General features: G+C 45.6%; 1 protein-coding gene across 17 annotated transcripts in view; it reads left to right on the top strand.

Moving 5' to 3' along the window:
* The window catches only part of LOC135371154 (RNA-binding protein Musashi homolog Rbp6-like), a 344,111-nt gene that overhangs the window by 205,728 nt on the left and 111,341 nt on the right, over nucleotides 1–27,042 (top strand). The gene's annotated exons all lie outside the window — the stretch shown is intronic.

The following is a 27,042-nucleotide window of genomic DNA, read 5'->3' as shown; positions in this document are numbered from 1 at the left end:
ACAAAAAAGGCGTACGCCTCCCATTTTCCACAAATCAGAGCAGATAAGAATATCATTCGAGGTGATGGTTGGCGAGGAGCGTGCTATGCGGTGAAGTTCATTTTTAAGAGTGTACACTCTTAAAACAAGGGTGGTGGTGGTGGTGACGAAAACAGGCTTGCCGTTGTTGGCCTCACGTATGTGTGCTGCGTCACCACTGTAGCCAGGGCTGAGGGAGGTCACGCTGGCAACGCTACTGGGCCCTCTGCAACGCCCCCGTAGCCAGGATGAGATGAGATGGTGTGATAACAGATGAAGGAATGACGGCGGCCGGAATTTAAAGCCTTAAAAGAAAGCTTCAGCGCATAGCACGCTGAATGCCAACAATTGTGCAGATTTATACATCTATCACCCTTGATTTTTGGAAAGCGCGGGGCGTACTCCTTTTCAGGACAATTAACGTGTATGCATAAGTATCACAAAAAGGCGTACGCCTCCCGTTTCCAATTAGTCAGGGGAGAGAACGATGTCACTCATGCTGGTGGTTGCCTAGGAGCGTGCTATGTAGTGAAGTGAATAATTTTGAAGTAGAGTACCGCCATCCTTGAGGGACACCATTCTCACCCTTGATTTGTTGTGAACGGGAGACGTACGCCTCTTTGTGACACTTATGCAGTTAACTTCGCGGTAATTCACGAATTCTGGTTGAGAGATGTGCGGCGAACAGTCCGCGCAGCCCTCAATTTCGCGGTATGGTGATCCTGCACCATCCACTCTAAAAACACATGCACGTGAAATTGTACCTTTGTGATCGTGCTGCGAACTCTTTCACTGCATAACACGGTCCTACACTCTTAAGAATGTGTGTGTGCGTGCGTGGGGGGGGGGGGGGTAATGGCAGAATCGGCTTGCCGTTGTTGGCCACACAGAAGTGGGCGTCGTCACGACTATAGCAAAAAAGAAAAAAAAGAAATAGGAACAGAAAGACAGATGGAGTATAGAGGATGAAGGGCGGAGACGCGCAGAGGGTGCATGAGTTTGTCGGGGAGAGCAAAGTGTTGGATGGGTCGTGAACCTCACCACATAGCACGCTCCTAGCAAACCCCCGAGTGACATCGTTCTCTCTCTTGATTTGTTGAAAACGGGAGGTGTACGCCCTTTTGTGACACTTATATGCAGAAATGTTAATTGTCACAAAGAGGCGTACGCCCCGCGCTTTCCACAAATCAAGAGTCATAGAGGTATCACTCTGTACAATGGTTGGCCTTCAGCGTGCTATGTGGTGAAGCTTTGTTTTAAGAGTGTAGGGTATCGTGCCTGGCGATGCAACTATATCCGCCCACCAACATTTAAATAAAGTTGTTTGTTCTGCGCAGTGGTCGGCTTTCATATCATGCTTAAGTAAAGTTGAGTTTTATCGGTGCGTAACGCCGACAACGAAAAAAAAAGAAAAAAACGAAGAAAATCTGCTTTATCTTCCCATTTTAAATTACGCCATTGGGTACGAAATCACTTCTTGTTTAAACAGCCCAGTGCTACCTACACCTACTTTCCATTCTCGCCACTTCTGCGCGAGAAGTAATCGTATATCAAAACGAATCAGCCGCTATAGTGACCCAGCAATTTCACCGGGGGCCTGGACAGATAGAGGCTATTACGCATACGCTGGGCGGGAATCCTTTGTTGTTTTAGCCCTCGGTCCACAGAGGGGGCGCTGCTCTCGCAAGCGGAAGTTGCGTTGCCTCGGTGACGGATGGGTCAGCGCTCGGGCACCTCCCCTCAAATTTCCGGTTTCTGCCGAAACCTTAGGAGGAACTTCCTGGAGACTTCGCACTACATAGACGCATCTTCCCTTTCTTTGATGGGGGGGCTACCATCTCTGCAAACGCTGGTTTCCAGTGCTGCCTCTCTTCCCGCCATCTTAGGGGCCCAGAAAAGTGCCGGCGCACGTCGGAACCGCTTCTAGAAAGGGTTCACCCGGTGGAAACAACCCCCCCCCCCCTCTCTCGCTCTTCTTCTTCTTCTTATTTAGCTGGGGCGCTGATGGGAATGCTTCGGCAGCGGAGCGATAAAGGGAACAAAAGCGCGAAACGTCAGCACAAGTATAGGAAAGGGTAGATGTTGGATGGGCAGTGCGCATGAGTACACGCCAGTGATGCACCATTTGAGTAAGCTTGCGATTGGTATATTAGTGTACACATCTCAACACAGCTAAAGACGCTTGCTGTATAGTTATGGGTGTCATCCTTGTCATGATGACGTCGCTGTAAGCAAGGTCGTCAGTCGTGACGTTGCCCACCTCTGTGAGGACGACAACGGCGAGCCCTTTTCACCAGCACCACTAGCATCACCATCACCCTGTAAACAAGATGTAGTCTGTAGCGTGAGATTCTCGCGCAAATCTGTTTTTTTTTTCTTTTCTTTTTTTTCTTTTTTTTTTTTTTTCTGCTTACATCTAGGCGTCGCGGACTAAGTAGTTCCACTATAAATATTGTCGCAATATACTTCGGTTTTTGGAGTTGCTGTAACAAAAATGAGTAAATCAGGGGAGCAATTACAACTTTTAGTGCCCCTGGAGTGCAATTTACTCCCACCTTTTTAGTCCCCCGACCGTAAAATGTACTTTCCTGGAACAGCAAATAATTTATATGTTTCGCATAAACTTCTGTAATTTTCATCCAGAGAGAAGCTGTGATCGTGCTACGAACTGTTAGAACTTCACCGCATAACACGGTCCTATACTCTTAGAAATGAACTTCACCGCCTAGCACGCTCCTTGCCAACCATCATATCGAATAACATCGTTATGTGCCCCGATTTGTTGAAAACATGAGGCGTACGCCTTTGTTGTGACAATTATGAACAGCATAAGTGTCACAAAAAAAGGCGTACGCCTCCGATTTTCCACAAATCAGAGCAGATAAGAATATCATTCGAGGTGATGGTTGGTGAGGAGCGTGCTAGGCGGTGAAGTTCATTTCTAAGAGTGAGGCCGACTCAAATGCATCTAGTCCCAAAAGGGAAGCAAGTTGCCTTTTACCTACTTAGAGTATAAGGTATGGCATGGCACACCGTTAAAATAGAACTTCACCGCATAGCACGCTGAAGGCCAACCATTGCACAGAATGATGCCTTTATCGCCCTCGATTTGCGGAAAGCGCTGGGCGAACGCATTTTCGTGACAATTAACGCAGATTTCACAAGCGTCACAAAAGGGCGTGTGCTTCTCGTTTTGAACAAATCTAGGGAACGATGTTATTCACGATGATGGTTAGGACCAGAACCATGATAGCGGCAAAGTTATGTCTTAAAAGTGTGCCCATGCGCACCAGATCTATACTAATGTACCTTTGTGTGGAGTTGGATGAAGAGATACCGGAGTCGCACAAAAGCGACAGCGCAATCAACACGACTCCGTCTTGGTCTCCGTATATATAGCTCTCACGGAATGCAGAGGCGACGGATTTCAAAACGTCAAAACTGCAACCTTCCCTGCGTCGACGGCGACATTGCACGACAAAGCCACGTTTTGTATTGTCTCCCGGACATAATTTGGCACGTCTCGGCGTAGCTTCTATATCGAGCGAGGGGTTCCTTTCATCCGTGGGTTTTGTCGTTGTTCGTCCGTGGAGCCGAGATGATATAGTATTTCGCTTATCTAGCCGTTTAATCTGGCTTGCTGGATGCGGTTGGAAACAAAGTGACACTCATCATCCAACCTGGCATTCACGAACGTAAGCGACGTATGGATGGAAATAACGGAGTCCCAGCAAAGACTTTGTGGAGCAGTGGATTCATCTGTGCTGCTCTCAGCGAAGGGGGAGCTGTTGTTGTGTATCGTATTTCGGCGGCGTCTGCGTTGCGGTACACAAATATCCTGTCCTGCACTATTAAAACGAAACTCCGCGCTCCTAGCCAGCCATATCGTCCCGAATGTCATCTTTCTCTCCGTGATTTGTTGGAAACATGAGGCGTTCGCCTTTTTGTGGCACATATGTGCTGTTTTTTCTCTCTCTCTCTCTTTTTTTTCTCTTCTATTTGATCACCGTAACTATCGGCACTTACCGGGAATGCTTTTGTCCAATTCGCAAATACAGTATTTCCATTCGGATATGGTCATGTACTCGAAAATCGGACGATTTGGCATGGTTATTTCTGTTTTCACGTTGAATTCACTTGAATGGAACGAATAAATATATGTTAGTCGCATGATTCAGCTGTCAGACACACTTGAACATAATCGATGTCAATCGATAACAATGTCCCATTTTCTCATCTGTGATGCGTTATGATTTGACATTACTAGCATCTCCATATTTTTCAATCTAACTCTATATTGTAGTGAACTACTCTGGGAGTTCCGTTCTTTAAGAGTGCAGCTTCTACAATTGCTTACTTTCCCGTACCACATTTCTCCACGTGTCCACGCACTCCTCACGTGTAAGGTAAACAACAGCAACAACAACAAATAAATCGTGACTGTGACCGGTAAACGTAAGGTAAACGTTGTCAGCGTGCCTATATGACAAACCTTTCAACACCGTTCAAGTGGCTAACACGCAAAGCACCGTTTACAGCTAGTGCGCGTGAGAATTGTTTGCCTCTCTCGCGTGTAGAAGTAACACAAAAGGGCCACATTATACAGTCCTTCTAACAAGTGTCGTAAACTGACGCCTCACGCATGCTCCGTGCCGTGTAAAATTGCACTTTTGGTGCCGTTCGAAAGGAGCGAAAGAAGAAAAAAAAGCGGGGGGGGGGGGGGGACAGTTGTTTGTCGACCGATATGGAGTAGTATACAAACATTTCAGTCCGCACACTTTCTTCCTTCAACGCGTGTACCAAATATCTCGGGAGCGACTGTGTGCAGATATAATAATGGACCGCAGTATAGCGCATCGGAGGGCTTTCGACCGTAATTCTTCAACGCGGCGTTACTTTTGTTTTGTTTCAGTTTAAAAGCTCATTCGATCGACTGGACAATGGCTTTTGCGGGCACTTTGTTTCTTTTCCATTACAGAGCCCATCCTTCGAGGTCCTTAGAACTTATCCGTATGTTATTGTGCTGTTAGCAGACGCATGGTTGCGTAATTCTGATTTGGTTTAAAAAAAGGAAGATATGCTTATGTAATTACGTGCGGTACGGTTGTGAATAGGTACGCTCGTTTACGTTTTTATTTGCGAAAAACTTTACCCTATAACGGGAATACGTTTTTGTGGGAACTGTTCTATTTACATATGTACCCTTTAAAGTGAACTTCACCGCATCACTCGCTCGTGGCCAACCATCATCCCGAATGACAGCTTCGTCTCCCTCGACTTGGTCGTACACCGTTTTGTGACACTTATGAAGTTGCGTTAATTGTCACAAAAAGCCGTATGTCCCGCGCTCTCCACAGTTCAGGAGTGATAATGTTATTATCTGCAATATAGTTGCCCTTCGGTATGTTTTGTTGCGAAGTTGCGTTTTAAGAGTGTGTACTAAATCATCCGTTCTTTCTGTGTCCTTTAATGGCTTAATGCCTTGATGTGCATCCAATGTCCTCCCGTGTAGAACTTTACGAACGTGAACGAATTTCTTCTACGTCGCATTCTTCTTCTTCTTCTTCTCGTATAAGAGAATGCGGGGTCGTTGAAAACTCGGCCTGCTCCATCAGGAGTTATTTAAAGGATAAGAAATAAAAAAGAAACGGAGGGTGGGGGGGGGGGGGGGAGGAAGCGAAGGCAGAAAGGGCGATTTTCTTGGTCGGAAGACGCAAGTTTTATGACAAATGACTCCGAGAGTCGCTGCATCCTCGGTCGATAGAAATATTATCTGTCAGGTTACCCCAGGCTTTGAATACAATAGCTGCTGGCCCGTATTGATTCCGCTCTTTTTTTTTTTTTTTTTTTCTTATGCCCTTATTTCGATGCGTGCCCCTTTTGGTATGTTGCACTTGCTTTTTTTTTTTTGCTTTAAACGTTATTACATCCTCTGGCACGTGTGATTTATCGGTGTGACTCCCCCTTTCCTGTTCTACATTGGAATAGATGTCATCCGCCACGCTTCAGCAGAAGAAGAAGATTGCGCACATAATTCATGGCGTGATTGTAGCCCCCCCTATCATACGGTCCTGATTTCTCCTCGCGCGAAGGACAAAAGAGGAGGAGGAGGAGGCGGACCCAACCCCCTTCCATTCTTCGAGGAACCGGGTTTTGGACCGATTGTTAGGATTGGCTGCTGGGCGAGGGCCTGATGGACGAGTTGACGATGCTGCGAGCTCCCGGTGCCATTAGGACCAGGAAATGGCAGAGGTTTCGGCCCGTGTTGTGTTCAGGGACATCATTAATTAGTGTCCCATGTTCGCGAAAGAGGGCGACGTTTGGTGGCGCTGCTGACGTTGGCTGTGACAGTTTGTGTTTGTATTGAGCTATGTGCGCTCCGAGTGGAGGCGACACTGCGCGTTGCGCAACCAGTGAAGTTTGCTGTCCACCTCATTGAGTGACAATGAGTTGAAATTATCGCCTAATTTGTTTCACCTAATTTGGACTTGTTCGACTTTAACTTGTATCGATGTTAACCTGCATCCCTAGTTTTAAAGCAAAGGGAGTAATTGACGTGGACAAAACCGGCTCTGGGAGTACCGAAACTACACTCTTAGAAATGAACTTCACCGCATAGCACACTCCTAGCCCACCATTATCTCGAACGATATCGTTATCTGCCCTGATTTGTTGAAAACAGGAGGCGTACGCCTTTTTTGTGACAATTATGACCAGCATAAGTGTCACAAAAAAAAGGCGTACGGCTCCTGTTTTCAACAAATCAGGGCAGATAACGGTATCATTCGAGATGATCGTTGGCTAGGAGTGTGCTATGCGGTGAAGTTCATTTTTAAGAGTGTACGCGAAAAACAGGCTGACGGGCAATCATTGCACAAGATGATACTGCTATCGCTCCCCATTTGTAGAAAACACTGGGCGTACGTCTTTTTGTAACAATTAGCATAACTGTGTAAGTGTCACAAAAAGGCGTACGGCTCTCTTTTTCAACAAATCAGGGGAACGAACGATGTCATTCTGGTGATGATTGGCTATGAGAGAGAGCGCTATGCGGTGAAGTTCTGTTTTAATAGTGTGTGGAGTAATTACACCTTCTAGTCCTCTACACATACAGCAATTGCTCCCCCATTCTAGAGTCGTGACCTTGAATTTTAGTCCTCCTGCACAGCGACTAAACTTCGCATAAATTTCCGTGCGTTTAGTCCCGAGAGGGACTAACTCACTGTGCATCCTCCACCTCCTCCTGTACATCTAGTCCTCCAGTGGACTAAACATTACTCCTGTCTCCTCAGAGACCCATCCTGCTCTCGGAACACTGCAGATGTGTCCGTCAGTGAGTCAGCGCCAGAGGTCACGTGCTTATACCATTACCAATGGGAATGATTATAACTCACGCTCCTGTGACGTCACAGCATGACGCGTATACGTGTCTTCAAATATTTATATATCGCCAGGTACGACGTGTAGGAAAATAATTCTTGTTTTCCTCCCTAGACTCTTAAAAATGAACTTCACCGCATAGCACGCTCCTAGCCAACCATCATCTCGAATGATATCGTTATCTGCCCTGATTTGTTGAAAACGAGAGGCGTACTCCTCCCGTTTTCAACAAATCGGGGCAGATAACGGTATCATCCGCGATGATGGTTGACTAGGAGCGTGCTGTGCGATGAAGTTCATTTTTAAGAGTGTATACTGTGGCGTGCAGTACAATATATGCACAATGTGATGCACCATATCCATCAAAGTGTCACAAGCCCTTTTAGGAAATGCCCTCATAATGCATCATATCAAGTCATGTCATACGTCGTCACGTCATCATATTATGTCAAATATTTGGCAGCTGAAATATCAGATCGTGGAATGCTAGCGCGCTTTGAAGTATGCGCGTGAAGACCCCTTTTTTCTGGTTCGTAAGGGCACATATTACACGTACCTAATAATATTATTATTATTATTTTTATTACATCACAATAGTGATTGGAAGCAGACACAGCACTTTGAATGTATATGGCTGGTGTTAGAAGACGACTCGCCGCGTGACCAATGGGTGATGCGATAACAGGTGAAAAGGTAACGCGGTTGTCGTTCCTCATTTGTGGAAAGCGCGGAGCGTACGCCTTTGCGTGACACTTAACATAATTGTGTGCCTGTTACAAAAAGGCGTACGCCACCCATTTTCAACAAATCAGGCGAGAGAACGACGTCATGATGGGCCATGACGTCATCAGGATTTTCAGCGTGCACTCTTAAAAATGAGTTTCACCACATCGCATCCTCCTAGCCAACCATCATCCCGAATGACAACGTTCTCGACCCTGATTTGTTGAAAACGGGAGGCGGAGTTTATTTTGTATCATTATGTACGTGCATAATGGCACAAAATAGGCTCCGCCTCCCGTTTTCAACAAATCAGGGGCGATAACGTTGTCATTCGGGATGATGGTTGGCTAGGAGCGTGCTATGTGGTGAAACTCATTTTTAAGAGTGTGGTATGCGGAGAAGTTCTGTCTTTAGACTTTACACCTGGTCTCTCTTCTCGAAACATTGTAGAACCTGTTTACCTTCAACTATACACGCATTCTGTAACGCTTTCCATACAAACCTCCCGACGATGTATAGACACTATGCACGTAAAGTTCAATTCAGCTTCTAATTCGATCGTCCGTAATGCACACGATGCGTCGACCCTGGCGCTTATTGCTACCGTTTCACAACGTTGCCAGACGCTCGCCCTTTTGGCCACATTTAAATTAACCAGGCTAATTCGTTTCCGCGGCGCTTTTCAACCTTCCTGCTCCTTTCCATTCCCTTCTTTCCTCCGGTAGCTATTTGTATGCGCAGGTGATCTAATTAAAACCGACACCACGCATGTCTTTATTGTTCCCACGAAAGGATCACCTCAGCCATTCGTGATCTTTTCCTTACACTCTTTCAGACATTTTTTATTTTATTTTTTTATTCTTTATCATATATTCGTGTGGCTTGGATGGACAATTTCTTCTCCCGACGGATGTCGCTGGGACAAAAGCCCTCTTGGTTTTGATTGCAGCGCCTTCCTTTCCCTTTAGGGTTTTTTTTTTTTTTAAACTCACTGAGCAAAATTAATGCGGGAGGCTATGCATTATTGAGGAGGTTTTCTTTCTCTTCTGGTACACGTGCTGGCGCGGGGACGTTTTTAATTGCCGAACTCATTTGGTGAGCGCGTGCAGGCAGAGAATCGGTTCGTCTTGATGCGTTTCGCCTCAATTAGACTAATTGGCATATATATCTAGATAGATATAAATATACTATGTATTGAATTGTAGGTAAATCTCTAGCACTTTTCAAGAGAGCCGAGGACTTCGTTATATTTTCTTCCGAACTGAATTAAACTAAGTTCTGCCCCTTTGGCCACATGATATGCTTTTTCGGGGACATCAAAAGTACTCGAAAATATCGGAATCTGTGGACATTTTACCCGGAAGGTTGACCAGATACTGAGTCACCTTTTCCACAAGACGTCCGTCCTCTTCCTTACGATGTCATTCTAACGTGGTCTACACTCTAAGCAAAAATAAATCAAAAGAAGAGGAGATTTATCATCCCCAGTGTGCAAGGCTGTTGTCTCGAAAAATGCTGAAGACCATGAAAGCGTTTTTGCCAACTTTTGCTTCTGGTGATTTCGTTTTCACTTAAAGTACAATTTTTTGTTTAACCAAGGAGAAAACGAGCTCATTTTAGTCCTTTTGGGGAGTAGATGCATTGCCATTACTATTACATATTCCCGTTCGGGACTAAATACCCGGAAGGTTCTGCGAATTTTAGGGACCGTTTGGAGTGCTGGGGATAAAGTTCGGGGTCAGGCGACTAAAAACGGTAAGTAATTGCAATCTAGAAGCATAGCAGCTGTAATTGCTCCCTCAATTTACCCCCCGTTTTTTTTTCCTTAGAAAGTAGTTCCGATCCTTTCGTATTTTTTAAACATTAAACTGGGAATAGTTCGTTGGATTCATATTATTAGGAGCACAATCCTATGGAAGGAGACTTCATTTTGAGATTTTTAGCCATATGCTGTTAATGGCTTTGGGTTATAGCCGGTTCCAGGTTTAGTACGGGCTACATCGCTATATTTCTTACGAACGTAGTCACCGTCAAGGCTGGATGGGCGCGTACGAAGGCAATGTGCGAAACCGTAGTCGAAATGTTGGTTGAGGGCACGTGATAGTGTCCGGATTCAATGTTAAATTGCACCACAGGGTAATTAGTACCATGGATAGGGTAGATGGCACATAGTTGATGTTTTTGTGTTGTAGGCCGATAATTCTATTGATTAATTAAAAGGTGGGAGCTGTTTACCTCTATCTTTGCTGTTTATGTGATGTGCTCTCGTGTATCTTTGGGTTGAGAGTTAGCAGGTGTATTGTACTTATGTGTCCTGTCCTTTGTTGCGTTGTGCTTGTTGAATGTGTGTTTATAACTGTCCATAACACGACTTCTGCACTGCCGATACCTGGCTTAATGACTTGTTACTTAGCTGGGGAGCGCTTTATTCATTTTATCTTTTTTGCAGCCGCATGCTTCCCACACACGCACACACTCTCTCGCAACGCCATAAATATCCAGCGTGCATTGCACCTTCAGATTCCGAGGCTTACACAAATACTGGAGTGAGGAGCTGCGATATAGTAAAAAATAAAGCCTGCATTCTGTTCTGTCTCTTCGTATAGCAAACTAAACTCAACATGGAACTTTCTATAGTAAGCGTTACGGATAAGTTCGTAGCAACTATGCAACGAAAGCAGACGCAGCAAGCTTGTGCGTTTGCATATTTTTATTATCGCTTCATTTCTTTTTTCTTTAGCTTCGCGATCACTTAAAACACTTTCTCAACGTCACCCGGGCAAAACAATATTATTAAAATCTGACCTCGTAATACGAAGACTAAAGAGCCTTTTGTGATCCCCTCCGCCGCCTCCTTAACGGCACTCTAAGTGCCCGAGAATCCACATTGATGATTAATGCCCCGAAGTGTACACGGCGGAGCCAGAAAGCTGTGTTGGAGGACGAGACATTTTCAAAAACCTACGAAGGCAAAATCCCTCCGGGTGTAGAAGTATTAATTCGGGAATATGTTTACTCAATCTCTCAGCGGCGCTGTGCTTTTTTTTATTACATTGTCTTTCCCTTGTTATCGCCCAGACGCAGCAGGCAGATGTGCTCTGACACGAACGGTTTTTAGTTGAGCCACTTCGATCATCCGGAGGATTTGGGAAGCTTGTTTTATACGCTGGAGCCTTCGTAAAAATTGGAGAGCGCCGACCCACGCGGTTCCTGCCAGCTTTTAATAAAGGGGAGTCAACCAGGGTACAAGCTTCGGAGTCAAGGACGTTCCAGACCGTTTCATTTCGAAAAGGAGCAGGGCAGAAAAGAAGAGAGAGAGAGTAACGGGGGGGGGGGGAATTGACAATTTGTGCCGTGAATGGTTTACTGAGTGCTCCACAAGGGGGGAAAAGGAGTAATCTTAGCCCTTTGGGAGATTATATGCATTGCTATACAACCGTCAGTCCCTTTAGCACGCCCCTTAGCTGTCAGTCCCTTTTACTATATGCACAGTAGCTAATGCAAAGTTTACAAACTATTTGCAACGCTCGGGAGTAAATGTCAGTGTATAAGGGGACTAAAATGGGGAGAACTGCAACCTCTAAACTACCAGCAGCTGTAACTCCTCTTTTTTAGAATGTGCCGAAGCAGCAAAATATCTTGGCCCAATATTGGCTGGGATGTCGGCACACTCTAAAAATAGAACTTCATTGCATAGCACATACTGCGCCAATCATTGCTACGAATGATAGGGTTATCGCTTCCGATTCGAAGAGAAGATGAGGCGTACGCTTTTGGTGTCAATTTGGACATACGATGATTGACACAAAAGGGCGTACGCCCCCCCCCCCCTCTCTCCTTGAATCAGAAGCAATAATTCTCATTCGTGGCAGTGCACTCTTAAAAATGAGCTTCACCGCATAGCATGCTCCTAGCCAACCATAATCTCGAACGATATCGTTATCTGCCCTGATTTGTTGAAAACGGGAGGTGTACGCCTTTTTTTGTGACACTTATGCTGTTCATAATTCTCAAAAAAAAGGGCGTGCGCCTCCCGTTTTCAACAAATCAGTGAAGATAGCATATCATTTGAGATGATGGTTGGCTAGAGGCGTGCTATGCGGTGAAGTTCATTTCTAAGAGTGTGGTGGGCACAGAGCGTGCTATGCGGTGAAGTTCAGATTTTAGAGCGCAGTTCTGGTCGAATGCTGAGCCAATGTTGGACCGGTATTGCCAATATCGGGCCAGGATGTTGTGCTGCATGGGTGCGACTACCGACGTTGTATATTTCCCAGTCTACGAGTACTGGAGTAACCAGTCCTGAACCCGTCTACAGACTAACGACACCACATTTTTCTTTCTTTCCTCCACTAACAAACTAACAAGGCCGTCACAACTTGCACACAAATATGGATTTGCCGGTAACAGAATTATCGCTGTAGAGGAACGCGCGTGACGACGTATGCGGGACTGTCTTAGTCCATTCCCTCGAGAACGAGTTTTTCACTCGTGGCTGTATTATTTCGTGCGGGGCGAAGTATACGCGTCGCTGACAAAACGTTCTTTCGCTGCGAACTGTTCTGTCGCTCCCGTTGTCGTATCTCCTGCCCCTGGGCATCTTGCGCCTGAAACCCAGTATAATGTAGTTGTGTCGTGGAGAGACAGAGAGAGAGAGGGGGGGGGAATTTGGTGGAGACGATCGAATGCTACGAGGGGGGTAGAATGGAGGAAGTGTCGTTTTGCAAGAGCAGCGATAATGCGTCGGTTTCGCTGCCCTAATGGGGTTCGTTAGGAAGGCCGCGGACGTAATCAGGCGCCCATCTTGCGTTTCGGCGGCGTCTCCTCCGTTCGGTTACTCGCTCCAATGCTCTAACTGGCTCTGCCTGCGCTGCCTTGAGCGCACGTGGGCGATGTAGGTCTATACGCACCACAATGGAACACAGCTTTCTTTTTCTTTTTTTAAACCGAGGCTGAATTGGCACACTATAGCTTGAGTTACGGGCGAGTGTGATAAGGGCAAAGGTACAAGTCACGGACATCGTGGACGTTAACTGGGCTGTCATTCTCAAACTGATGCAAATAGGAAAGGACTATGTAATTATGTTACGTACGTAATTACGTTGTTATCTTACGTCATGTAATGCGAGCGGATATGAATATAGGCATTTGTATATCTGTTGTTGATATAATGCCCTCGCCACAACATTATGTGCGGCATAGTTGTTTCAAAGAAGGCGTACGCCTCCTGTTTTCAACAGATCAGGGGAGAGAACGATGTCATTTGAGATGATGGTTAGCTAGGAGGTGAAGTTACTGCCATTTTGTTTAATGCGTTTTCATAATTCATATATTTCTATATAATAGCTATGTACACATCTCAACCGTTAAGGGAGGTAAGAACTCCTATCTAATAGATGTAATATTGTTCTTCTACGCTTCGTAATTCTATTTACAATTTACGGTTCAATTATTCTCCTTCATAACTTGTGCAGCGTTAATACAAAAACGCACTCTCTTCGTATTCGGGCGAGTAGACGCACCGCCGTCCAGATACCTCTATCCATCGTTACGTCATCTGAAGAATTGTAGCACCCAATCAGACGCCAACGCAGAGGTACACATAGCGTTCTGCTTTACCCTCTTCAAGATAAACTTTACTACATGACACGCTCCTAGCCAACCATCATCCCGAATGACAACGCTCTCGTCTGTGATTTGTTGAAAACGGGAGGCGTAGCCCATTTTGTAGCCGCGCATAATAAATACATAATAGGCTCCGCCTCTCGTTATCAACAAATCATGGGCGAGAACGTTGTCATTCGAGAAGATGGTTAGCTAAGAGCGTGCTGTGTGCTGAAGATACGCACCTATCAAATTCACCTATACCAAAGGTGTCACAGACAACACCTTGAAATCGCCGTTTGGAGCCGACACAGTCGGCGGGCTCGCTTGGCATAGTTCATAGCTCCTTTACGTTTGCCGTGTGGCTATAGTGCATAAGATGGGCTTTCTTCAAATCACATTCACAAGGGCACGAAAAAAGTGAGTTAAGTTTTTAGTGAGTTTTATTTCCACAAACAGTGCATGGTGGGGCCTAGGACAAAAAGCTAATCACATTCACAAGGGCACGAAAAAAGTGAGTTAAGTTTTTAGTGAGTTTTATTTCCACAAACAGTGCATGGTGGGGCCTAGGACAAAAAGCTAGATTCTAGCTATAGAATGACATTCACAAGGGTACGAAAAATGATATTAAGTCCTTGATGTCATTCGTGCGGTGCCACACGTACAGTTTTAATGGCATTTATATTAATGCCATTTTCTACGGACTGAGTTCGCCACAACTCATTGGAATGCACACTCTCGCTCCCATTGGTAGCGCAGATTAACAATTTTAGTTTGTATAAATCCACTGTCTTCTGTACAACACAATGTGGTTTGATACATTCATAGATTGAGAAGTTACCCGTCAAAAAGAACTCGTTACAAGTTAAGTTACCGTGTGCAAAATGTAACTAAGTTAATAACGAAGTTCTTCAGCATGAAATGTAACTCGCAGTTACTGAGTTACTTAAAAAAAAGAACGAGTTACTTCCAAGTTACTTCGGACACTAAATAGCATTACGCAGGTGCAGCGCGCGCGAGCAGTTGAGTTAGACCTTGAGTTGCCTGCGGAGGAGTGCAGCACGCTTATATCGTTTTCGTTTATGTCCAACAATAGACCTCTCCCTGTTTGTAAACAAATGACGTCATAGTGTTCGACAGCGCCAAAATTTGGTAGCATTGAACTACGCTCAAAGCTAGAGGTGAACAAGGTCGCGCCCGAAAGCCACGGTCTTGAGGGGATTACGACATGGTCCCTTATAGGGACGCGACCCTCGGTCCTACTTTTCTTTCAGTGAGAGACAGCGAACAAGTGCCCGTTCGTGGAACCCAGCCCTCCTTCCGATTTGTTTCGGTTTCAGTCTGTCTACCAATGTCATGATGACGTTTTTCTGGTAGAGGTCTATTCGAACGCTTTGCATCTTACCCCCTGTGGGCGCACAATGGTTCATCTTCATTTCAATGGCAGCGGTTCCTACTTCCTGAATAAAATGCTGTCATTGATTGAATATCACGTTTTATGGCAAAAAAATGCCATGAAGGAACCGGAGAGAAAGCAAGAAAATGTGTGGACGTGAGTGAAAAGCGAGTTAACAGTAACTTGGAACTTAGAACGAGTTCCTCTGAAAGTTACCACGGCGCAAAAGTACCGAGTTAAGTTACAAGTTACCAAAAAAAAGAAAGGAACTTAGTTACAGTAACGAGTTACCTCGAACTCTGGATAAATATGAAGCGTTCTTAAGCATCTTTTGACGAAATAAGTCCTAAGTTGATTCAAATGCGTGTTTTGGATTCGGCGCCGGTTGGCAAATACGCTATCTGGCCATGTCATTCAAATGCATAAGAACTGCTCCACGTGAAGACCCACTCGGTATTATTATATTTCAGAATATTACACGCATTTTCAACGTGTTCAATTAGGTTTACTTTTTAAAGTCGCATAACTTATATTTTACGTATCTACATCATGACGCTTTGTGTCGTTAGAAAATTACGTGTGGCACGAGCTTCCTAAATGATGTCGTTTAACGAAGGCTGCAGAGGGGCTCATGCACTCTTAGAAATGAACTTCACCGCATAGCACGCTCCTAACCAACCATCATCTTGAATGATATCGTTATCTGCACTGGTTTGTTGAAAACTGGAGGCGTACGCCTTTTTTGTGACAATTATGAACAGCACAAGTGCCACAAAAAAGGTGTACGCCTCTCGTTTTTTATAAACCAGGGCCGATAACGATATCGTTCGAGATGATGGTTCACTCTTAAAAATGAACTTCACCGCATAGCGCGCTCCTATCCAACCAACACCTCGATTGATATCGTTACCTGCCCCGATTTGTTGAAAACGGGGGCGTACGCCTTTTTTGTGACAATTATGAACAGCATAAGTGTCACAAGTGCCTCCCGTTTTCAACAAATCAGGGCAGGTAACGGTATCATTTGACGTGACGGTTGGCTAGGAGCGTGCTATGCGGTGAAGTTCATTTTTTAGAGTGTTGGCTAGGAGCGTGCTATGCGTTGAAGTTCATTTTTAAGAGTGTGACTGCTCCGACCACAGTCGGAGCCTTTCGGGACCATAACCAGATAGGGAAATTCACATTTTCAATGCAGCAACTTGCGGGCACTGCCGTGATATAGTCAAACACATAAGAAAATCGAGCGAGGCGATGGAATAAAAAAAAATAAATTTCATTTATTTTCTCCAATTTCTCGTGAGCCTTTCATTTTCGCACCCCGCGCCAATCACTTTCTTTCAGCGCGCCTTAATCTAAACAATTAAGCTCGCGAGTTTTCGCCGAAAAAAAAAATATGAAAGAAAGAAAAAGCGAAACATATTAATATCTGATATTACTTCGAAATTTCGGTTGTTCCTTTAAGCGGACAAGTTTCGGCGTAATTTGCAGAGCGCACGTTTCAATATCCAATATCGACTTTAGCCCGATCTCACGAGAATCCAATGCGCATTGGCGTACGCCTCTTTATTGGCACGTGCATGCGCCTAGCATCATATAGGGGCGCTGGCGTAGCGCCTATTATTAACACGAGCCAGCGGGGTTACGTCGAGGATTAATTAATGGCTGTTAATTAAAATTAATTCCAAGCGGCGCGTTGTCAGGGCGTGGCTTCGAGAGTGCCGCTTCGGAGGCAAAAGCACACTTGTTTTCATTGCGGCCGAAATTGTGATTAATCCGGATTTCATGTGCACGTTTTTCGTGCCGGCGGCCACAGACTGAACCGCAACAGGAATATACTTATGTGTCTTAAGGGAATTATGCCTGGCGCTCATTCTCCTAATGAAGCTTGCGTGTCACCATGGCTAATTTCCCCCACTTGTCACGTTGCAGGGCCCGCTTGCACGAACGTTCAGGAAATTCCTCAGCGCCACACTCAATAGCTCTGTCAGTGCGCTACGAGCGAGCAGCGTTGAGGACAGAAGGGCGTGTGCCCGAAGGCACTGTAGCGACGCTACTGAGGATGGCACTGAGGAATTTCTTCAACGTTCGTGCAAGCTTTAACTCGCGCGTTTTAGTCCCTTTCCGAACTCGTTTAACTCATTTGACTCGCGCGGATAGCCGCTAAGCGTCCCATAACCATCCGTGCATTTAGTCCTGAAAGGGACTAATGGTATATATCTGCAATGCATCTACTCCCCAAGGGGACTAGAATTACTTCTTCCCCTTTAGAATGCACAGTAATCTTTTTACATCTTTCAGCGTATAACAGGGATTGTCTTTGTAGATAAATACTTTTTTTTTTCTTTTCGCAGAGTCAACTGGAAGGTGTAATAAGTGTTGAAAAGATGTTCGCAAAACACTTATCTGAAACATTGTTTCATATATGAACTGCCACTGCCTCAAAATGGCGTGTTCTACAGAATGTAGAATGTATACCAGTCGAAATGGTGCTCTTTGTATAGAACGCGAGAACGTGTAGAACATGTTGGTTGGGACTGAGCATGGTCGAGAACACACAGGGACAAGGACGACACACACGGAAGCGTTCTTTGTATAGAGCACACCGTTCGGAAAGGTATTTTAGAAAACGCCCATCTGTATGATGGTGATACCTAGATGACGAAGGTGTGTGCATATAGGAGAAGACAATTACACCCAAAAAGTGTGAAAGAATACTGTGCACTGAAGGTTTTGACACACGATATTCGCTACGCTATTTTTCCTTAACCTTTACTCATGCTCGTCATGACCAGCAGTAATAATACCGATACCATCCGTGATCCGAGATTCAATCCATGATTCAATATCAAGCGCGTGGAACGGTGAGTGACAGGTCGTCATGCCGGAACAACTTCTGTTTTCGGCATCTTGTCACACACAATAAAAATTTCGCGCGGCGTTTCAAGTGGACACGTTTTGTTCGCTCTGCTTCAGAAATTTGATTGCCATCGTATTTGACAATACCACCGCTTAAGCCGATCTGCGGACTCGCGTCTCAATACGAGATTTCGAAGTGCTCGCCCGACCGTCAGTCGAAGGACATCGTATACGACGGGCAGGAGGCTCGATGGCCTATTTTGTGGCTATCTATGCGGATTATTGTTTGACGCGATATTGATATTCCCCCTAGCGGCAGGTATCTGGTATAAGATATTCTTTTTCTTTCTTCTCGTATGCGAGTGCAGTGTATTCGCTCCGAGATCGAACGGTGTCGGCGCGCTGCGGAGGAACGATGAACTGCCGTAGTGTGGATAGCTTCCTGGCGTCGTCTGCTTTTACACATTTATTCCGCGTTCAGTGCAGTGGGGCGAACATTGGGGAACCGAACATTATCGTACCATCGCGGCACAAGTGATCTTCTAGTGAATATACACAAGAATTACGTAGAAGAACCATCAACTCCGAACATCAGCCGGTGTGTTATCCACACTAGAGAGGTGACGGTGTCGCCCCCTGTAGGTCAATCTCGCAACGAATAGGGCTGCGCGGAGGTGATGGTGGTGGTGGTGAAAAGGATCGCCGTTGTCGGTGGTCACAGAGGTGGGCAACGTCACGACTGGCGCCCTGGGGGAATGTGCGTCCTGGGACGACTTCGAAGGGAACTGTGCCGACATATGTCGAAAAGCGTCTGAGGAAAACCCAGGAAAAACCCCAGACAGCACAGCCGGCACCGGGATTCGAACCCGGGTACCTCCGAGTTCAACGCGTGCACGCTCCGAGCCATTCATCATCCCAAATGTCATCGTTCTCGTGATTTGTTGAAAAATGGGAGGCGTGCCCCCTTTCGTGACATCTGTCCTCTTGAAACAGAACTTCACAGGTAACAGGCTGAAAGCGAATCGTTGCTCAGAGGGATACCGTTATCGCTATTAATTTGTGGAAAGCGCAGAGCGTACGCCTTTTTGTGACAACTAACATAACTGCATAAGTGTCACAAAAGGGTGTACGCTTCCCCGTTCTCAACAGATCAGGGAGGGACCATGTCATTGGGGATGATGGTTGGCTGTAGGACCGTATATTATGCGGTGAGGTTCTGTTATAGAAGTGTATGGAGTTTTGGTAATTATCACAAAAAAGCGTACGTACCCGGGCTTTCCACAAATTAGTGTGATAGCGGTAGCATTCTGTGTAGTGACTGGTCTTCAGCGCCGTTACGGGTCAGCTTTCAAGCCTTCTGATGTAAGTTCAGGTAATGCAATTGCGTGTAAAACAAAATTCATCGAAGTACCTCAGGTGAGGTACACGAGCACGCATCCGTACAAGAGGAGTGACGAAGGCATTGCGACATTTATTGATTTCCTTGTGTTTTTCAAGGATGAGTTTCATTAGTCATATTTCCGTTCTTAAACTACGTTGGAAGTGAGTGTGGCATATCGATAGGATACGAATGTGTCCGAACTGATGCAAGCGACGTTTCCGGTACCAGAAGGAGAAGCCGGATAAATACTAGGCCCACTGCAGTGAATGACGTCATCAACAGGATAAGAGCAAAGAAGCCACGTTCTCTTTCGACATAATAAGTAATAGACATAATACAGATATCCCACACGTATAGGTATGTTTCAAATGAATGTTTCACAATAACCGAGAATTCACATTCTGTCCTTGTTCCCAGACCGACTCCATTGTCTTTCGAGACAATGATGATCAGAAGTAAGCAGATAGACGTTTTTTTAAATATTATTATTATTATTATTTTCTGCCGTGCACATTGAACGCCATCATTCACAGAAGCGCACGCGCCTGCCAGAGTTTGCCTAATGACCCTCTACGGGGCGCGAATTGTTAACCAATCAGGAGACGGTGATTAGCATAGCTCGGACCTCTATGCATATTTCGCCCAGGGACCTCGAACCCGAGGGGCGGAGGGCCGCAATCCCATCGTTATCGACACCTGCATCTCGTTTCTGATTAGTGGCCCTATTTCGGATACGTGTTCCTTTATGATTCCCGCCGCAATAATTACTGGCCACCGGAAGCTCGCTGTTCTCCTCTTTCGGGGGTTTCTGTTTTGTTTCAGTATTATGCAAACGGGACGATAATAAAGCAGATGGTCCTGACTGGTTTCGAATCTTCCCCGCGCTAAAACGCGTGGTGCTTGATGAAGATGTTTGCGTGCGCACGTCGAAACTTTTCCGCAATCAGGCTTCTCTATGGATTCGCGTGATTTCGTCCGCTTCAAGTGGTTTGTGTTAAGGTGTAGTATCGAGTGATAACGTAGGCACAACTTAGGCAAGTTGTGCAGTGTCCTATATTTGCGTCAATTTAATTCCCACAACCAATGCTATCGAATAACGTGTGCGATACTGTCATGTATGGAGATGTTTTATTAAGCGACGACTATCTACACAAACAGCACCTAACTGTTGAAATGTTGCAGTCGTCGAAAAAGGAAGACAGCCGCGAGATTGGAAAAAACATATTTGTTGAAAACGGGAGGCGTACATCTTTTTTGTGACACTTAATGGTGTTCATAATTGTCACAAAAAGGCGTACGCCTCCCGTTTCCAACGAATCAGGGAAGATAACGATATCATTCGAGATGATGGCTGGCTAGCGTGCTATGCGGTGAAGTTCATTTCTAGGATTGCAAGCAACTTGAGGCTTGTGTTATATGTTCCATTTACTTTCCATCGACTTAACTGTGTTCATACGTAGATCATTTACGTTGATCATACGTATAGAAAGACAACGTACGACGAAGAATTATCAACATCATAACCACGTATAATCTGATTATATCCGTAAGTACATTTCTCTTCCCTTATTCAGTTCGTTTTCAAGGCTGCATGTTCCGACACGAGCAGTGTATAATGTGAAGATAGTTCGAGATTATACGGCTGGCTAACATCATCGCAAGGGTTATTACTTATCAGTTATTACTCTGCTTTTCGCGCGTTTATTGAGCAATTACTTGACAATGAACCATTGCCACACAGCGGATGGAGAAGAAACATAGAAGCAACCGTCCTCATTTGGGTTCTTCTAGTTCGAGTGCGGGATGGCTTCGATATTCCCGCTTGCGAAATTCCCGAATTCCTGATTTCACGGTCTCGAAACAAAGAAAATGCTCAATTGCTTCGTATAAGATGACATGTCGTGTTTAGAAATCCGACATCACTATTTAACCACCTAAAGTCACGGGTTTTCGATGTCTGTACAAGTCGTCTTATAGCGAATGAAAGCAACGTTTTAGCGGCCCTTAGGTTTAGCAGGGCGGACACGACGGAACAACCTGTTGGTTAGTTTATTATTATAGGTTAGTCCAAGTTCGGTGTTTGCATTTTCCCGCGCGCGACTGTGCATTTTATAGTCAGATAACATTTATTTCCTAGTTGTTTGTTTTGCAACGGAGATTTCGATCACTTTATTTCGAGGTATGCACCCTTTGAGGATATTATTAAGCTTGAGAAGTATAGTTCTTCTACATGCACCGTAAGCTTAAATAGCAACTCTATGCAGAAAGCGTCCGAACAAACTGCACGGAGCAGCGTTACGCGTTTGGATGGAAGCCTTTTTCTGTATAGCCACTGTAATTGGGAAATGGTTTCCGCTTCGCGAGCGGTGCGCGTGCCGCGGCGCGGTCATGATTTGGTGCCGCTGCATACGATTTTCTGCCGGATGTCGCCGCGCTGGACATTTCCATAGAGGCTGCTCACCGGTTCCAGCCCCCGTCATCGTTCATTATAATTGATAATGACGGCGCTAGGGGTGGGGGAGGGGGGGAATGAAAGCTCGCCATTCCCAGACCTGCCGCATGCTACGCATCCAAGAAGTATGACCTGCGAATCAATCTGTCACACGGGAGAAAGTATGCACAATTATATATAGCGGCAAACGAAGACCTCACCGGATATGCCCAGCTCCAGATTTTGCGATAAGGTTGTAACTTAATTTCTGAGATTGAAAATGTAGGTTTGGCATTTCTAATACAAATGTGGTGCACATGGCCTTCACTCTAAAAACAGAACTTCACCGCATAGCACACTCTACACCAGCCATTGCTAAGAATAATACACTCTTAAAAATGAACTTCACCACATAACACACCTAGTCAACCATCATCTCGAATGATATCGTTATCTGCCCTGATTTGTTGACAGCAGGAGGCGTACTCCCTTTTTGTGACAATTATGAACAGCATAAGTGTCACAAAAAAGTGTACGCCTCCCGTTTTTAACAAATCAGGGCAGATAACGGTATCATTCGAGATGATGGTTGGCTAGGAGCGTGCTATGTGGTGAAGTTCATTTTTAAGAGTGTAGGGTTATCGCTTCTGATTCGGAGAGAGAGAGGGGGGGAGTACGCCTTTTTGTGTCAATTTGGGTATATCGTAATTGCCACAAAAAGGCGTACGCCTTCCTCTCCCTCCGAATCAGAAGCGATAACCCCATCATTCGTGGCAATGGTTGGCACAGAGCGTGCTATGCGGTGAAGTCCCGTTTTTAGAGAGCACATTGTTACGAGCACCTTTTCGATCGCATCGTGTAGTATTGCCAAACCTCGTTTGTTGCATACCTCGTGAGTTACCGCAAGCATTGGCCGAGCTTTCGTGCCTGTGAAGTAGCATTGGGAAGAACGTGTTTTGTCGTTCGAGGGCAGTAATGAACGACGCACGAAGTGTTCATCCCGAGAAAACGTTGTCGCTGCTCACTTTCAAAAGCCATTTGCCTTCCGCGAGTACACGCCTATACCCCATGGTTGCCATCCGAACCACCCACTCTCCGAATAATGACTACGTCATATTTCAAAACTTACTCCCATAAGGTCTCGTGAAATGCGCGCAGTGTCCGCCGACGCGTTCTCCCTAACCGTGTTAGTTTCTATACCCGTCCTGCCGAGCAACTCGGAGGGCCCCCATCTCGGCAAAAAGACATCATCGCAGGGCATCATCCCCCGGTCCTCAGCGTAGGTGAGATGAACGCCTTGTTCTCCCCTCGTGTATCGTTATGGGAGATCTCGAGTGGTGGGGGCTTATAGCACAGCGCTAACGATATTAGCTATTATAGAAGGCGAACATCGTCTTCACTGTTCTTTAGCTTTTTTTTCTGTGGCCGCTTTGCTGGCTCTGGTCAGTCCTGTCGCAGTTCGGCCAGTTGGATGATGATGATAATTTTCTGCGCGCGAGCTTTAAGTGGATCTGACGCAAAGATGGCGGACCTCCTCCCTAATTAGGGCACATTCGTTTCCCCGGGGCTCTGCCCCGGTGGCTGCGTGCTGCGCCGAGAGCTGTCGCGTTGTTCATTAGTCTTCCGGTTTGCGCTCCACTTAGAGAAAGCCCGAGTTCATGACGGTTTTTACTCTGTTAAAGACTATCTCTCTCTCTCCCTCCCTCCCTCTGTCGTGAACAGTCCTCCCTGCTGCTGTGCTTCGGAAATACGTAGTTTCTTTGAACCGACAGCTCCTCCCTGCGGCGGGAGTTTCAAACCAGGGATGATTGGCAGTTTGTGGGGGATTTCCTGGGGGGGGGGGGGATTGTGCTAATTAAAGCTGTGTTGCTCGATGGCTATGGAAAGCATTGCCATTGAGATCGGGCGTTGTGTTCCTTGTCAGAGATGACGTCTCATTAAAGCCCCGAATAGGAACAGAAAATTTATATTGCTTTATTAGTGATTACGTTTTGTAACGCTCTTTTACCACATCTATCAGCTGCACTGCATAGTAATTTTTTTACACCTTTCGGATGTAAATGTCATGGCCCATGGCACACACCTTTGTGATTTCACACGATACAAAACGGTCTTTTGTAAAACGCCCTTCTTAAATGGAGTATTCTACACACACACACACAAAAAGAAAGCACAACTTCAAAGGACATATTCTGTAGAAAACACGGTTTCAGGCCGGTACATTTCATTTAAAACACCTGTGTATAGTACCTCATTTCAAACACTGTCTCGAGTGGGTGTTTTTGAACACCGTTTCCAACGCTGTTATTACACCTTCCAGTTGAGCCTGCGGAATAACAAAGGGTGTTTACTTACGCAACCACTTCTTTTACACGCTGAAAAGTGTTAAAGAAAATCACTGTACGCAGCGGCAATAAAGTAATATGGTAACAAGAGTTTTAGACGTTCGAACCAACTTTCCTCCTTGCTTTCTAAACACGCAACATACATCACATTTTCTTACAGCAACGAATTCGTCTCGTTCTCATTAATGTCGGGCGCAGGTATAGCAAGAATGCCGCATGTAAAATATGGAACATTGCTGACCGAGGAACAAAAAATGAAGAGCACTGTCGTTTGTGGCAAAAGTTGTGAAGCTTGCAACGAGCACGCTCCCTCGCGTCTGTCCAAACGACTTAAAAATGGCGCTCCTCGCGAGCAGCAGCCCAGCCGGCGCGCAGTTGATGCTTGCTCATCTGAATACGGCACGCATTAAGGAAATCCTTGATGCTGTAGTCCCCCCTCCCCTCTTTGTCTTTCGCCACTCAAGGAGGAGAATATACCGCGTATTAACGTTTTCCTCTCCTCTGCGAATGTAAAACATGCAAAGTAGAAACAGCGTGCAAACAACAACACTTTCTTTCCTTCGGCCCGAAGAAAAAAAAACAAAAAAGAAGGAGGGGAAACGCGGGAAATGTAGGTTTCTCGAGTAGACCGGAAAAAGGTTCCTTGAACATGCGGTTTTTACGGAGCATCTTCGCGTTGACGCTGGCTGTTAAACTGTATGGTTATTGTTGATGCATGGAAGCGACGAAGTATATACGCGATAGTCGAGAAGCGGCGTATACACTCTTAGAAAAAAGGGTGGAGCAGTTACACCTTTTAGGAGGTAATAGTTGTCGGATATATTGTGCCTAAAAGGTTGCAATGTTCTATACCTGCTACCTATACGAATGATAGGGTTACCGCTTCTGATTCGGTGAGCCGGGGGGGGGGGGGGGGGCGTACGCCTTTTTGTAGCAATTTGGATATATGATAATTTCTTTCACCACCCTTTTACACCCTTTATCAGACGCTACACTCTTAAAAATGAACTTCACCGCATCGCACGTTTCTAGCCAACCGTCATGTTGAATGATATCTTTATCTGCCATGCTTTGTTGAAAACGGGAGGCGTACGCCATTTTTGTGACACTTATGCTGTTCATAATTGTCACAGAAAAGGCGTACGCCCTGCGTTTTCAATAAATCACGTCAGATAACGATATCATTCGAGATTATGGTTGGCTAGGAGCGTGCTATGCGGTGAAGTTCATTTTTAAGAATGTAGGTGGTATAACTATAGAAGTTACCACCTTTTCACACCCTTTTTTTTTTATTATACTTACTGGGCTGAGATAAGTTCTCGGGATGGTACCGCACGGTTTCGTAGAACAGGAAGCGGTCCTAAAGTTACGCCCACAGTGTTGCGGTCGACGACTGTCCGCGAAGTTAGGCATAGACCAGTTATGTACAGTTATTTACAACAAGAATGCTGTCGACGACTGCCATCCGAAGTGGCAGCGAGACAATCGGAAACAGTCAGCCACCACTACTCTCAACAGCAACAAATATATGTAGTGATGATTAGACAGGGGAATTGCCACTTAATTTATGGCTCACTAGACCAGGGTGGTTAGCGTGAGATTAAATGGTGAGTTGGTGAAGTGACGGGTGAATAATGGTGCAACATCGGAGTTCTTGGTATGACATGCAGCCCGCTATCACCCTTGAAGCGGAGCGTGCGCTGTTGTTTGACTTTTTTAACGTCAATATAAAGTGTCACAGAGAAGCTTGCTCAACTCCATTTTGAGCGAGGTATAGGGGGGGGGGGGGGGGCAAAAGACACCATTCAGAATGATGGTTGGCTTCGAGGGTTCACGTAGCCGGAAAGTTTCCCACATACGTGATGCCAACTTTCCACAAGCCAACGCATCATCATCATCATCACCATTACCATCGGCTCTGTCTATCTAGAGTGTGGATAACAGTATTACTCGCACCACAAGCCAAACGTCCGCTTCTGCTTCACACTGTTAAGGGTTTCATGCGGGAGATATCATCGGATGCTCATAAGGGCATTATACACACTAACATATCTCTTACTGCGTCGACCCTTTAGCGAAGAAGGGCAAAAAACAGATTTCACGAAAATGACTGCAAAGTGCTCGGGTTGCTTCGCAAGACGATGATGTGCTCTTAATTCCGCACATTGCATTAGAGGAAGCGTCGCTGCGTTTCTTTGTTGGCCACCCTGTGTAATGGCTGGTTTTGTTTGCGTTGCCTCTGAAGTGGAAGAGAACCCCCGCTTCCATCCAGCGGGTATTTCCTTTTTTTTTTTCCCCTTTCTTTCTTTTTTAAAGCAAGAACGCAATTTGCGCAAACTTAGAAGCGGCTGCAATAGCACGGGAGCAATTTCGCGGACGCACTAGAGCGGAGTCTCTCTTCCTCTCCAGTTTGTATGGAAACGTTACCAGTATGCGTTCCTAAATGCGTTCCCAGTACGCATGCAGATGTTTCACAAACGGCGGCAAATGGAACTGCGCGCGTTGTGGTGCAAAGCGGTTGTGTGTATGTCGGACGACTATTGTAACGTGTAACCTCCAATTTTTGAGGTCTTTTATACACTGCGACAACCAGAGCGCCGAACCGAAACGTTTTGCGGTTTGTTTCAGGTTTGGGTTCGGCCAGAAAAGGTTCGGTTCCGGTTCGGCTCCGGAGTTCACATGTATCGGTTCGATTAACCGGTTCAGAGGCTGTAAACCGGTTCGAGGTTCTAATACGCTGCAAAATTATAGGTAGCCACTAAAAATGATACAAGATCTCTTAGTTACGTTTATTATGCATTTATTTCTGTTTTTTGACCCCTTTCACCCCCCCCCCCCCCCCCCAGCAGCGTGCCGCCAATCTAAGCAGGCAAACCGCTCGAATCCCGACGTCCCCCCCCCTCCCAGGATA

The sequence above is a fragment of the Ornithodoros turicata genome, chromosome 10 (genome assembly GCF_037126465.1).
Source record: "Ornithodoros turicata isolate Travis chromosome 10, ASM3712646v1, whole genome shotgun sequence".
Taxonomy (NCBI): domain Eukaryota; kingdom Metazoa; phylum Arthropoda; class Arachnida; order Ixodida; family Argasidae; genus Ornithodoros; species Ornithodoros turicata.
Note: the sequence above shows the minus strand (reverse complement) of the source record. Positions and strands in the feature narration are given on the sequence as shown.